Below are 13136 nucleotides of genomic sequence, written 5' to 3'. Positions count from 1 at the left end.
CATTAACATGCAAATGGTCTTTTAAAGACCTGTGAAGTGCTCGGACCTGTGTGTGTGCGCCGCGAGGCTGTCTCATCCCGGGCTGCCAGACGCGACGGGGGGGGGGGGGGGGGGGAGGCTGAAGCCCTGTGAGTCCAATGGGTGTTGCGCGCCTGGCCACGCTACACATGCAGTGACATCTCTGCATCATCATACCCTGCCCACATGAATAATTTGTGTGATTGCATGGGGGTTGGTGCAGCCATGTCCCTGGAGCCCTGGCGGTGCAGGAGGGACACACACTTCAACGGAAAGCCTGTGGATGCTGAGTTAGCAGGGTATCAAGAGCCCCTCCCTACATTCTGCCCCCCCATTCTGTGACAGGGCTCATCGCCACACTTGCCCTCCACCACCTATGAAACAGGTAACAAGATCCGAGGAGTCTTACCTGGGGAACTTATGCAGACCGTTGTCGCAGAAGCAGTGCCCACAGGTGGACACCTGCACGTGCTCGTGCATGGCCTTGGTGCACAGCGGACAGAGAAGCTGCAGTTTCGGTTTCTCCAGGAACTTGCAGTCATACTTCCGGGGCACCGAGGCTGATTGTCTGGATGTCCGAGCCTTAGGTTTATTTTTACTTTTCACTCAATACTCGGGGCTCAGTCCTCCAGAGGTCGCTGCCAGTCCTTTTCTCCCTGGGCTCTCTCTGCCTGGGTCCTTGCGTTTCTCTCAGCCCCTGGGTTGAAGGTCTTTTCCTGCTTCAAGGGTCTCTTGCTCAGTCCCCCCGGGGCTCTCGCGTAGACCTGCAGCTGCTCCCGGTGCACTCCTCTTGTTTCAAGGTCTCTGCCCAGCCTACTTGTAGAGGTAGAAGAAGGACTCTCTCCACCGCTCTTACTCGGGTCTCCTTCAACGCTCCTTGTCCCGGGGAGACTCGCACGGCCCCAGCCCGCCTGATTCGGGGCTCTCCTGCAACCGTCTTTTTCAGAGGGCTGAGACCTGACCCCTATGGCTGCAGACTGCCTTTAATAACTGATTAGTCCTGGTGCTGCTTGCTACCACAGTACTGGCTGAATGATACCTGGCTGCCCTGCCCCAAAAGTCGTCCTCGGGTCGTGCTGCCTTGAACGACGATGACCCGTCCGTGGTGAGCTGCGGTGGTTATGCTGGGGCGTGGCAATCTGCAAAAAATCTGCGCGCGCTGCCGCACAGGACCTACCCCCGCATAACCAAAATGCAGCCCAAATCACTGTGTCTCGCAGCCCGCACATCGGCAAGTGGCAACATACTGAATGAACTCAGGGCCGCGGCCACCATCCACATACTATATTTATTAATTTATATGAATCTCCTCTTGGGCTGAGGGCAGGCTGAGTAACTAAGTCTCACAGCCGCAACACTGTGCTCCGTGACTCACTCGGTAGAACAACACGCTGCGGCTGCACCGAGTCCAGTAGTAAGGTAAATAAAAAAATGCATCACTATCATCAATGTAATATGTGATGGGCACAGCAGATACGTGTAGACCCGGCCCTGACAAGGAAGTGCCGGTGCTAAGCACCGGAAAGCACCGGCACAAATTAAGCACTGTTTATACGTGAACTGTCTATGTTTGAATGAAAACGCAAATAAGAACTGGCTGTCAGGGTGCAATGGGACACTGAAAAAAGCATTTTTCAGGTCAATGACGGAGAAGTATTTGATATCAGGTGGGATGTTAGTAAGGATCACTGGAGGGTCAGGGACAATGGGAAATTCTGGAACCACTATGCTGTTAATGGAGTGAAGATCATGAACTAGCCTCCATTGGTTTTTGTTCTGCTTGCGAACTGGAAAAAGACTGGTGTTGCACGGCGAGACACAGGGATATATTACACCTTGGTCTAGCAACGCTTGTATAGTGGGGGAAATGCCCTCCTCCGCTTCTTTGGACAGTGGGTACTGGCGCACTGTAGGGAGTATGGCGCCCTGTTTGAGTGTCACTCTGAATGGCACAGCTTATTGAATGAGACCAACATCGTTTGGGTCAGTTGTGCACAAGTTGGAGGGCACCTGCGCTAGGTCTGAGTCACGTGTGGTATCAAATAGCATGGGTGGAGTAGGTGTTCTAATTTCAACTGTCACCGATAGGGGGACTGGATTTTGATAGACAATCTCTGCTTTCAAATATTCCTCAGGATCACCAAAGAGTTGGTTATCTGAAATGTTCCTCACCAAGTGTCCAGGCTCAATGAAAATGACGCAGGCCCATGCGTGGGCGTAGTCATCTATGGCTAAAAAAGCTCCATATGTGGGTGTTATTTCAAGACAGTGTATGTCTAAGATCATATTCTTGTCAGGTACAGGGATTTTCTGTGATTGAGGATGAAAGAGAAATTCTTTGGGAAGTTGGACAGTGCGGCCATTCATTTCTGGTGTGTTGGCAACAACGATGCGTACTGCAGTGGAGAATGCTTGCTCATCCACTGGGCGGACTCTTATCTGATCCTTTAGGGAAGAATCCACAGTGACAGCCATCATTCTGGCCAATGGTGTACCAGGAATGGAGCAAATCATTGTGCCATTCTCATCAAAATGTATTGTCATATTTAATTTTGCCATGAGATCACGTCCCAAGAGATTTACTGGGGATTGTGTTGAGTAAAGTAAACGCTGCTCAACACATTTGCCTCCTATTTCTATTGGTACTGGCTTGGTGAAAGGGACCCTTGTTATTGCCCCAGAGAAACCCTGTGTGTCTGCGATGTGATTGGAGATTGGCAGTGCTCCTTCCCTGATACAGGAATATGTAGCACCTGTGTCAATCATGAAACTATACGTTTTGTTGTTAATCGTGACATACACAACTAGGTCCTTTCTGACATCTGTGAGGCACGATAACACCGGATACACTAGAGTTGTCTGTGGGCTGTCTTAACTTGAATACCCTCCAGCCCGGTACTGCTGGATGGTGCCCTGTGAGAACGTACTGGTAGGGGACATCACTGTGGCCCCTTGGGGTACAAGGGCTTGCGTCTGGGGCATCATTTGGTATACAGGTTTGTTGTGACTGTAGCATCTGTGGCAGTACTTGTTGAATTGGAGGCTGTATTTGGGCAATCACAGGAGCCTGTAGTTGTACCTGCTGCTGCATTGGCTGTTGCTGTGCTGGAGAAGGATAGGAGTACACTACCTGGGGCTGAATTGCCTGTGGCTGCTGCTGCTGAAGGTATTGTGTTGGGACCTGAGCTTGCTGTGGGCGTCCTCTGACGACTACTGTCCCTTCATCCTGCATTTTAGTACGGCACTGTCTTATAAAGTGTCCTGGTTGCTGACAGTAGAAACATAGTGGTGCTCCTGGCTGTGCTGCAGCTCTTTGGAAGCCTAATCCTCTACCTCTCCCCCGCATCCCTGTATTTCTAGGCCTCATCTGTTGATTACCATAATACTGCTGCTGTTGCCCATTGGCATATGACTGTTGTTGTGAATAGTCATGGATGGGCTGTGCCTGCATGGGTGGTGCTGCTACCTGTGCGTTACCTCCTAGTGCGTTCAAGGCATTTTGTGGAAAATTGGTGACAGCAGTTATTTGACTCACTGGTATAGCTACCATGACTGTGTCAGGAGCCTCTTTTTTCTTAAGTTTTTGCTGTACTAATTTAGCAGCTGCATTTTCAATCGCTAATTGCCTCTTTTTCTCCTGTTCCTGTTCCTTTTTAGGTCTCGGCTAGCGAAGGCTGCGCTTGCGCAGTCTCGCTCGCGAGACTTAATGTTTTAGGAGTGGGGCTTTAACCCGCCCCTTCTTTTCCCTCTTCTCCATTGGCTGGCCTCTTAAATGCTGGTCAGCCATTGGAGAAGAGCTTTGTCGCTCCAAACAAGCCCCGTCTTTTTGCGATTCGGGGGCATGTTTTTTTTATTCTTTCTCTCCTCTGGAATGTAAACATTCCAGCCAATGGCAAGAGTAGAGAAAGAAAAACACGCCCCCGAATCCGAAAACGCCGCTGCCTTTCTCCGAGGCATTTCTGCTTCACCTCGGAGAAAGGCAGTGGTGTGCTTTTTAGGTCTCGGCTAGCGAACAGGTTTGTGAATCCAGCCGGGCGCCTCCTCCGCAGTGCAAAGCTGCGATTGGCACAGCGCTGGCCGGCTGCCACCTGGCTGCTCAGAGCCGCTGCCTCTAATCCCCGGGAGCCCTCTTCCCTAGGAAAGAAACAACTTTATTGTTAGATCATCAGTAAACCTAATGGCGTGCATGTTTATCTTGTACTCCCACGACTGCGTTGACGCCTTTGTAGACTAGGCTGCGCACGATTTTTGGTGGTTGGAGGCCATTGCGTCAACAATTGACCTAGCGAGGTACGTCTTTAACTGTAACCCACACACTGCGTTGCCCCGCTGATTCCTGCCCAAAACTTAGTTTGTGTGTGCAGCGCCCTTATGACAATAATTCATCTGCGGTGCTAGCTAATTTAACGTTACCCCGCATTATAGCTTTTTCTCGCTGATACGTGACGAAGACTTCGGTCCCGTTTCTTTTGTTCGTGTGCGCGGCGGCCATGTTTGTTTAAGGTGTATCAATTTAAGACTACGAACATGGCGTCCTACTCGTACGGCCATTCGGAGATCGGTTTACAGAAACGAGCTTCAAGAAAGTAGGCAAGAGATTCTATTCATGTTAAAATAAAATTTAAAAAAGTACGATAGCATATAGGCAGTTTAGCAGGCAGCAGCACTGTCCTAAAATAACGAATACCAGATATAGACCGATTACCCGTCATCTAATCAAAAACAGTTTTTGCTGTGAGACCGGGTGAGCTGACCTGTGAGCTCAATGTTTAAATGCACCCTATAATCTTTGTCTAGATATACATAAGTTACATTTTCCTTTTTATTGTTAAAGGGAATTAACCTTGTTAACTTGAACGAATCCTCTTATCTATCTAGATCGAGTATTTCGGGGCTGTTTGAGATGGTATTTGAATTTTGACAGTAAAGGGTGTAAGCATGTATTATGTACTTTTAAACCACGTCCTTTTCATTTAATCCCAAATGGTTATTTTACCTGCTACGCATACGTGCCAACATTTCAGAAGAGCAAAGTGGGAGATTTTTTAGAAAAAAATCGGGAGATTGGGGCCTTGAATCGGGTTACTGGCATGTATGGGCTTTCGAAGTGTGCTGCTGCAGGATCGGACATTTGAAACGCAAATGCATGTTTTTTTCTTCATGGAGCGCAATGGCAGGCAGAGAGGGGGTGATGCAAGCAAGTGTTGTGCACTGGCCTGGCAGTGCATACACCAACACTACCACCCCCAACCCGTGTGTGGCAGCCCGGGCTGAAAGAGCTTCCTGGGCACCACACAGCGCCCCTGGGTACTTCACAGGTCTTTTAAAGACCATTCGCTTGTTAACAAGGCTTTGTTGGTTTTTAACCCCCTCTAGAGCCCCTGCACCCCACTCTAACTATTGCTGGAACAATTAGCACCTTACACAACACCAAGCCCTGTCAGCTGAAACCACGAGGAATCGGGTTTCTGGACGCTTGAATCGGGACGCGGGAGACTAGCCTTGAAATCGGTAGTCTCCCGCCTGAATCGGGAGGGTTGGCATGTCTGCTGCTACGGGCCTACGACAGAGTTGAGCGGGATACGCAGTGTGATAACGTCTTAAGTTGGGCTGAAAGGTGTAGGCCACGCTTACTGGGGGGAAACCACTTGGGTGTACTGCAATCTTTTTCTTTATGTGAATCATGTCTTTGAGTCCCAATGAGTGACAGACGCATGCATCGCACACTGTAGAACAGATATTTATTCTTTGAAGCATGCTCCATTGGTTAGTCACTTGCTCAGCTAGCTCAACACTCGAGGATGAGACTTGTGATGACATACCTGTGGGTTATTGTTCTCAGTCATGGTACCATATTATGTCCTGTCACTATCAGTTGCATGTAGATTGAGGTATTTACACATTATGAGTGCTTGTCTGATGTAGATGGGGTGAATACATTGTCTGTAGTTAAAGGCATAGTAATGCTCAGAAAGCAGCTTGCAGCTACAGCAGAGATATTAATTGACCCACAATAGTTTTTTTTTCGATCAAGCCCTGTTTGTGGAGCAGTCTTAGGCTACTGTTTGAGAGTTGATGCTGTGTGGTTGTGTCTACTGTTCATCATTGCTGTCTTACTGAATTGTTGGGGCTGTCCGTGGTTCGTTGGCAGTATCAATGCTGGGTACTGTTGTTTGTCACTGGTGTCTCAAGTATTCAAGTATGGTTGTGCTTCAAATTAATAACTCCAGTTTCTCCGTGTAAGTATTTGACTCTCTCATGGTAGTGAGTTTGAGCAGTGAAGGCTTTATGTTCAGAGGTTAATTGATTAGAAATGTAGATTCAAACAAAGCAATAAATAACAGACTCAAAATGGAATGTCCAGTCCAAACTATCAGCTTGTGAAGAGCAGCTTTACAGTTGAGTAAAATCTATCAGTTAAAATTAAGTACTGTGGAAGAAATTTGCTCCTTAAGTACTTGATATTTTAAATAACAAAAGTTTATCTTCCCCTCCCCCCGCCCCCACAGGAACCCTTATCCTGCCTCAGAAACCTTTCAGATAATCTGTCAATTGTTATTAGTCATTTATTTTTTAAATGCTTAATTTTTAGTGATAAATGCAAAGATCTCGAAACAACGGTGCCACTTCTGCTTTGGCTCCCAAGATCAATGTGTATGTGTCTAGATCTATGTGTGTGTGTGTGGTTCTGTATGTGTGTGCGTGTGGCTGTGTGTGTATGTGGCTCTGCGTATGTATGTGTGGCTCTGTGTGTGTGGCTTTGTGTGTGTGGCTCTGTGTAAGTGCGGGGGGCTGTGTGTGTGTGTGGGAGGCTATATGTGTGTGTGTGCCTCTGTGTGTGTTGCTCTGTGTGGGTGGCTTTTTTGTAGGTGGCTCTATGCGTGGGTGGCTCTGTGTGGGTGGCTCTATTTGTGTGTGGGTTGCTCTATGTGAATAGCTCTGTGTAGGTGGCTCTGTGTGTGTGGGTGGTACTGTGTGTGTGGGTGGCTTTGTGTGTGTGGCTCTGTGTGTGGGTGCAAATGCAATAGGTCTCGCATTTGAGAGAGATTAAGCTATTGACATTGTAAATAACAATGGCGTTTCTTTAAATGTTTTAAAAATAAAAACATAAACAAAAATAATGTCATGAGCTGTGCCAATAGCTCTAACTTTAACAATGCCGAGACCATTGCATTGTAAATGCTTGTTGCTAAAGTGAATGATGTGGTGTTGTATTTCTGGCTACGGTTTGCATTCCATTGCTACTATCCCGTCTAATTTGTCCTGTACTGCGGTGGGCAGTCCCTTTTTCACTGTGTGGTAAAAGAATCTGCAGTTGCCCCCAGTCACGTCCCATTTCTCCCCTAATGTCATTTTTCTTTCATTCTTGAAATGTACTGTGCTGGATCTTCAGTGGGTTGCATTGTTGTGACATCAGAGACCCGATGTCTGGGACATCGGGAAACTTACGGCGCAGTTGATTCCATATGGCTGCTCTGATTTTATTGAAGGGATTATCATCACATTGTGTATTAGTGGTGGAAAGTCTTGTGTCAACGCGTGTGAACATATCCTCTGCATCCTCTCCAATCAGGGAGGTGAGCAGACTTTTTACTTCCCCAATGGCACACCTGCAGTGTGCTTTTCAAAGGCTTGTATCCACTTCCCAGCACCCTCTGTGAGGGGCGGGAGTTTTTTCTTCAAATTTTCTTTGTTCATCAGTGACCAAGGGACATGGGGGGGGGGGGGGGGGGGGTCATTGACGTTTTTAAACAGTAGGGGCATCTGGTGTGTCACCCCTGTGGGTCGTGTGTGGTCATAGCTGCGTGCATATTTCTGCCAGACCCTTAGAGCTGGGCGCATGTAATAATAATCCCAATCGTTATCTCCTGCCCCCTGCAGAATACATTCTTCTGCAGTGGCCATTTCTTCTGGCTAAAAAGACCCTTCCCGAGGCCAGACATTCATTTGAGGTGCATTAGCTTCTGTCCAACCTGCCAAGTTATCTGAGAATGGATTGACATAGTAGTCAGACCCTTCTCCAAGTATTACTATCTCATTTGGCGTCAGACCGTTGGTCAATGACGGGGTTGGCCTGCTAGGGGCCATGCGGTGCATTGGCCTAGATCTGGTGTTGCACAGATGTGCTGTACCTGACACATCATATTCATAAGGGATGTCATCAGGGCGCCCATGGTTACCCAACACTGCAAGTCTTTCTATCTCTGTTCTTCTCTGCCTTCTTCTCCTCTATTCTGCCCGTTCAAGCACGCTAGGGAGATCCAAATTATCTAGTTCTAGCTGTGGCGTCGCTGGTCTGGGTGGTGCAACTACTGGCGGTGATGCCTGAGGTATGAGCACAGGTGGTGGTGTCATCTGTGAACTATTGCTAACAACTATTGGCTGAGCTTGGGGTATATTCAAGGTAGCTGTCAGAGAAGCTGCTGTGTTGGTCTGTGGCGAGGCTACACTTTAGGCTTCCTGATGTAAGTCTATCAATGGTGCCTGCTGTGGCAAGATTGTTGGGACCCCTCTACTATGTAGACCGTCTGGGCCTGCAGCACTAGCCAATTCATTGAGTGTTGGTCGGTGTTCTTTACCAAATTGGCCCATGCCATCCAGTAGTTCAGTGAGTTGATCTTTTACCCTGCCTACTTGTACTGACAGCCGCCGGATGGTTGCGGTATTGCCAGTGGGACTTGTTGAGCGCTGGTCGTATGACATGTCCCCTGCCTCTCTACTTGTTCTTCGAAATAAGTTGTGCTCTGTCCTCCACCTGCTAATATCTGCCTCAGTGAGTACCTCAGAGGGGTGTAGTTCGCTATCCCTGTTTCCTTCATTGAATAGTAGCAGGTGGTCTTCCTCTCGCTTGGGACCAGTGTTAAGGGACAGCCACCCATTATAGTGTGTCTGTGGATTGGAATGCTACTGGCCAGGGGTGAGGAACGGGCCGTAATGTCTAGTCCCTGTGTCTGGGGGGGTCATGATCCTCAGTGAAGAATGTGGGGGCTGAGGGGTTAGGCCTGGGAAGCGGCATGCGGGAGCTGTGCTGTGAAACACTAGAGGCCCCATCGCTCTCTGAGTCCTCTTCTTGTTGGGGAGCTGCAGAGTTGGATGCTGGTGTAAGTTTTATTGTAAATAGCGCGTCAATCTGACCTGGCATTCCAGATGTTGTACCCTGCATTACTGTGCTTTGGGAGCTTAGGGATAGTGGCCCTGTGTACTCTCTAGTCTGTTGTCCCATGAATCATCTGAGAGGTCTGAAACAGAAATATTGGCATGGCCTATAGCTGCCTGGTCATTTGATGAGGGTTCAAAGTCAACCTTGATAACCCGTTCTGGATACATGCCACCTGCGTCATAGGCCGGTGGGGGTTCTGTGTGTATTGGGTCTGGCTTGTCATCCTCCTTGAAGACACTCCACAGAGCCAGCGTCTCTCTGTGTTTTTTGAGTTTGATACCTGAGTACTTTGCCTCCAGAATGTTGTAGTGTGGTCTAGTACTGCCCTATTGAATGGACCTTCTTTTGGCCATGGGTGTAGCATATTTTGTATGAATTTGTGTAGCTCTCTACTATGCTTCATGATGCGCTTCTCCTGAGCTGTGAAGTTTTTTATCAGTTGTTGTAGTGGTGTTGCCATTATTCTTTAGCGTCGTAGGTAGAAATGAGTAACGGTGGAACTTCACTGGGTGTTATTGTCAGCCTCCCCTGCTGCAAATGTGTTGTCAATTCCCAGGGCTGAGAGCAGTGTTGAGAGGACTGTACACGTTAGGGATGGGACCTGAACAGAGGATGTTGATGTATCCTCAGAAAGGGCAACAACACAGCCGTTTTTTATATGTACTGTGATCTGTAATCTTGGATATTGTGTGGGTGGTTCGCTGATTTCCTAGAGCTGTCTTTGAAGTGGGCTATAAGTGGCAGCGGATTGACAATGTTATTGTCCTCATAACTAGCGGTTTTGCAAATATGCCCACAATAATGGGTAGTGTGTTGTTGCGGAGGGGTGTCTTTGTAATAGCTCTATGATACTTGGCGAGGCGCTTTGATGCAGTTGTTCCTGCAGCTGTGGTGCATGAGGCTCACAAACCAGGGGCAAGTTAGGGTTGTGGAGTGCCTGCAGAAATAATGATTGATGCTCACAGACTAATGGGGGGGTGGGTATCTTGAGAACCTCCCTGCTGCCCTAAGCAGTTGGTGTTTGAAGGAGATGATGTCAGTGAGTGCTGGTGGGCGAGGTCAGGGATCTCGTTGCTTACTACACTTCCCACTTGACTGGATGTATTCTGTGGAGGAGTTTTCAATAGTACAAGCTATTGGTGGGGGCACCGGTGGTTGTTGCAATGGTATATCCTGAGTGACCCCATACAGAGGGGGAGCTTTGTGAATACTGTGGCCCCTAAAGTGTAGGGTGTTGGCTCTGCATAGTGGGTCTATTGGCTGGTACTGGGAGGCGTAGTTGCACAAGGTGCAGTGCAGATACTCTTACCTCAGTGCCCTGTGTGAATGTGACTCCCAGCAGGTCCCACGCTTTAGCTATCAGGTCACTTTGATGTCCCCCCAATGTAGTTAGTGTCTGCGCACCTGGATTGTGTAATGCTATTATTCTGCCTTCTAGTATATGTAGAACTATATCAACTGGTTGCTGCTCACTATGGCTCATCTGCATCCCCTAGTTATATATATATTGGTGCCCTTATGTATCAGTAGATGTATCAGTAGTCAAGGAGGTGGGGTGGTCAAGCACAAGACAGATCTGTGGTACACAATTCAGGTGACCTCACTTATTTAAGGGGGTTGGGTGGGCAGTCCTGAATGACAAATGTGCACACAGGCAATAATCGGTATACCTGTGACAATTGTGGCGCTCAAGATGCTTTATCTTACAGAATCTCACTAGCAATCAGTGGCAGATCAGTACATGTGGAAATACATAAATGCTTTTGAAACCGTCTTAGTTATTGAATCTCAATAATAAACCAGTCTTTGTACCTGGCAGCGGCCTCCAATATAATGATCACAAAACATTTTGCAGCAACACCCTACCTAGCGGGCCTCCACCCTTTAATGATGAAAGTGGTATAAGGCCAGTCAACATTAAATGTGCTCATACAATGAATATATGTATATATAAAAAGGAATCAACAAAACAATCAATATACACCTAGATATTAGTGTCTCACTAGTGGGGCAGCCGCTGCACCAGACTGTGACTTACAATACAATTGTCACAAAAATTGTTGCTGCAACACTTATTAAATGCATAAACCCTATAAACAAAAAAACTAACAAATTACACACAGTCCTGAAGGTGCATAGCAGTTAACGAACATTGTGTACATGTGCTTTAAAAAGAAAATAATGCACATGCTTTAGTGTTTGGAACCTTTTAACAACAATTGCGTACTTTGGCCACTTGAGGGCGAGAAAGTGCTTTCTATCATGATGGTGCACACACAAAAAAAACCCCACAGAAATACTTATAATATCTACTAAATCATCCCGGGGAATCCACTTCTAATCTACTCTAAACAGGAGTTATCCGTAAGTCGGTTAGCTAGGCGGACTCGGAAATAGACCTCTTCCCCATTAGTATTTAAATGTGGGCCACCTCTGAGTCTCAGAGAGGCACCAAAATTAATGCTAGAAAACTCAAGACGCAGTTCACTCCTCCATATGTAACTAAGATAGGGGTATTCTCAGAAAAGCACATAGATAACCACTGAAAGACGCCAAACACAATCTTCCCTTCCCTGTCAGGTCCTTGTGACTAGACAGAGGCCCCTCCCTAGCTCTCAGAGAGGCACGGTAACAATTTATAACAACGATAAAGCAAAAATGATCACTGAAAAATGCCAGACGCAGTCTTCCCTCTGGCTCTACGAGAGGCACAGTAATAACGTATGTCTATTTATAGTAAGATAAACACATAATTCAAACAACTTCTTAACGTTACTCTTTGGCTCAGAGTTCCACTTCGCACACAAGTTTCCTCAGCTTGAAAATGTCCTTTAGGCGAGACCAGCTAGACTGGGAAGAAAACCGAAAGGAACGCAGATGTCTCACAAGTGCCCCTCTAAACTGTTCCCAAAAGACACAAGCACATCAGGGAGCCATCATAAACTTACCCGAGCGCTGTTCTCTGTGGTTCAGTCAGAAATGAAGCACGAGTGTTTAGCCTGCGTCCTCTCGGTCCCAGCTGTCTCCTGTCTGCCGGTGCTGCCAATCCGAGTCATGGCACCAAATGTTCGAGGGAGTGTTTTTACTTATGGGGCACGGGGGACCTTCACCGAATGATTGAAGGAGTGATTTAGGAGCAAAAGGGGCACCTTAACTTGAGGCGGGGTGCCTGGGAACGCTCGCTGTAAAAATGAAGGAAACAGATATGTGAGCCATGGAAACTAAGCCAAAAGATTTAACAGATTTATTTAGAAGGTGCAACTTCAAGAAACTTCAAGAGAAAGTCATAAAAATACAAAATACAAAATATAGTGACTTCGCATTCACATGAATCAGAAGGCATTTCTGCATGAAAGCATTGAATTGTTTGAGAGAGAGAGAGACTAAACCTCAAAGACACATCTTCAAATGCACTATGAAAACCGTCTAAACCAAGATAATTTCTCTCAGAATGCACAACACATTTGATCTGAAATTCTGGAAATACTCACGTCTAAAGAGAGCAGCCCTGCAATTACAATATAAACATTTTAAATGTAAAAAATGAGAAAATAATAGTTAAACATAACATAGCAGATTACGGCATTTCATATGATAGAATATAAGTAAAATAGAACAGTACACTTAAGTAAAAGAGAACAAGAGCTTTTGAGGAAAACCTACACAGTCTGCCACCTACCTACATACAGACAGGGAGGTAGTCCGCCGAGAACTGTGTGGGCTTCCTTTTTATACTTTTTAAGGCTATGAGAAGCGCCTACAGTAACGTCATCTCACGCCACTTCTACCTACGTCACTTATAGCATGGTTCGCACATTTATCAGACGTGTCGTGTCTATCCTACTAAATGCGGAACGTAGACTAGGTGAAAGGTTATATTCTCAGGCCAAGCGCTCATCGTAAATTGCATAGGGCAAGCAGAAAATATGTAATACAAAGGAATAAAATATATATATCT

At 46.9% G+C, this 13136-nt stretch overlaps 2 protein-coding genes across 3 annotated transcripts in view; one reads left to right on the top strand and one right to left on the bottom strand.

The window, feature by feature from the left end:
• Positions 1 to 13136, top strand: part of TOGARAM1 (TOG array regulator of axonemal microtubules 1) — an 846610-nt gene that overhangs the window by 437942 nt on the left and 395532 nt on the right. The gene's annotated exons all lie outside the window — the stretch shown is intronic.
• LOC146799375 (endogenous retrovirus group 3 member 1 Env polyprotein-like) overlaps positions 1 to 13136 on the bottom strand; it is a 149782-nt gene that overhangs the window by 10682 nt on the left and 125964 nt on the right. Inside the window, exon 2 of the mRNA XM_085626937.1 lies at positions 12127 to 12360. The gene's annotated coding sequence lies outside the window, so the exon portion shown is untranslated. The remainder of the gene's footprint in view (positions 1 to 12126; positions 12361 to 13136) is intronic.

Source organism: Triturus cristatus, chromosome 9, assembly GCF_964204655.1.
Source record: "Triturus cristatus chromosome 9, aTriCri1.1, whole genome shotgun sequence".
Taxonomy (NCBI): Eukaryota; Metazoa; Chordata; class Amphibia; order Caudata; family Salamandridae; genus Triturus; species Triturus cristatus.
Note: the sequence above shows the minus strand (reverse complement) of the source record. Positions and strands in the feature narration are given on the sequence as shown.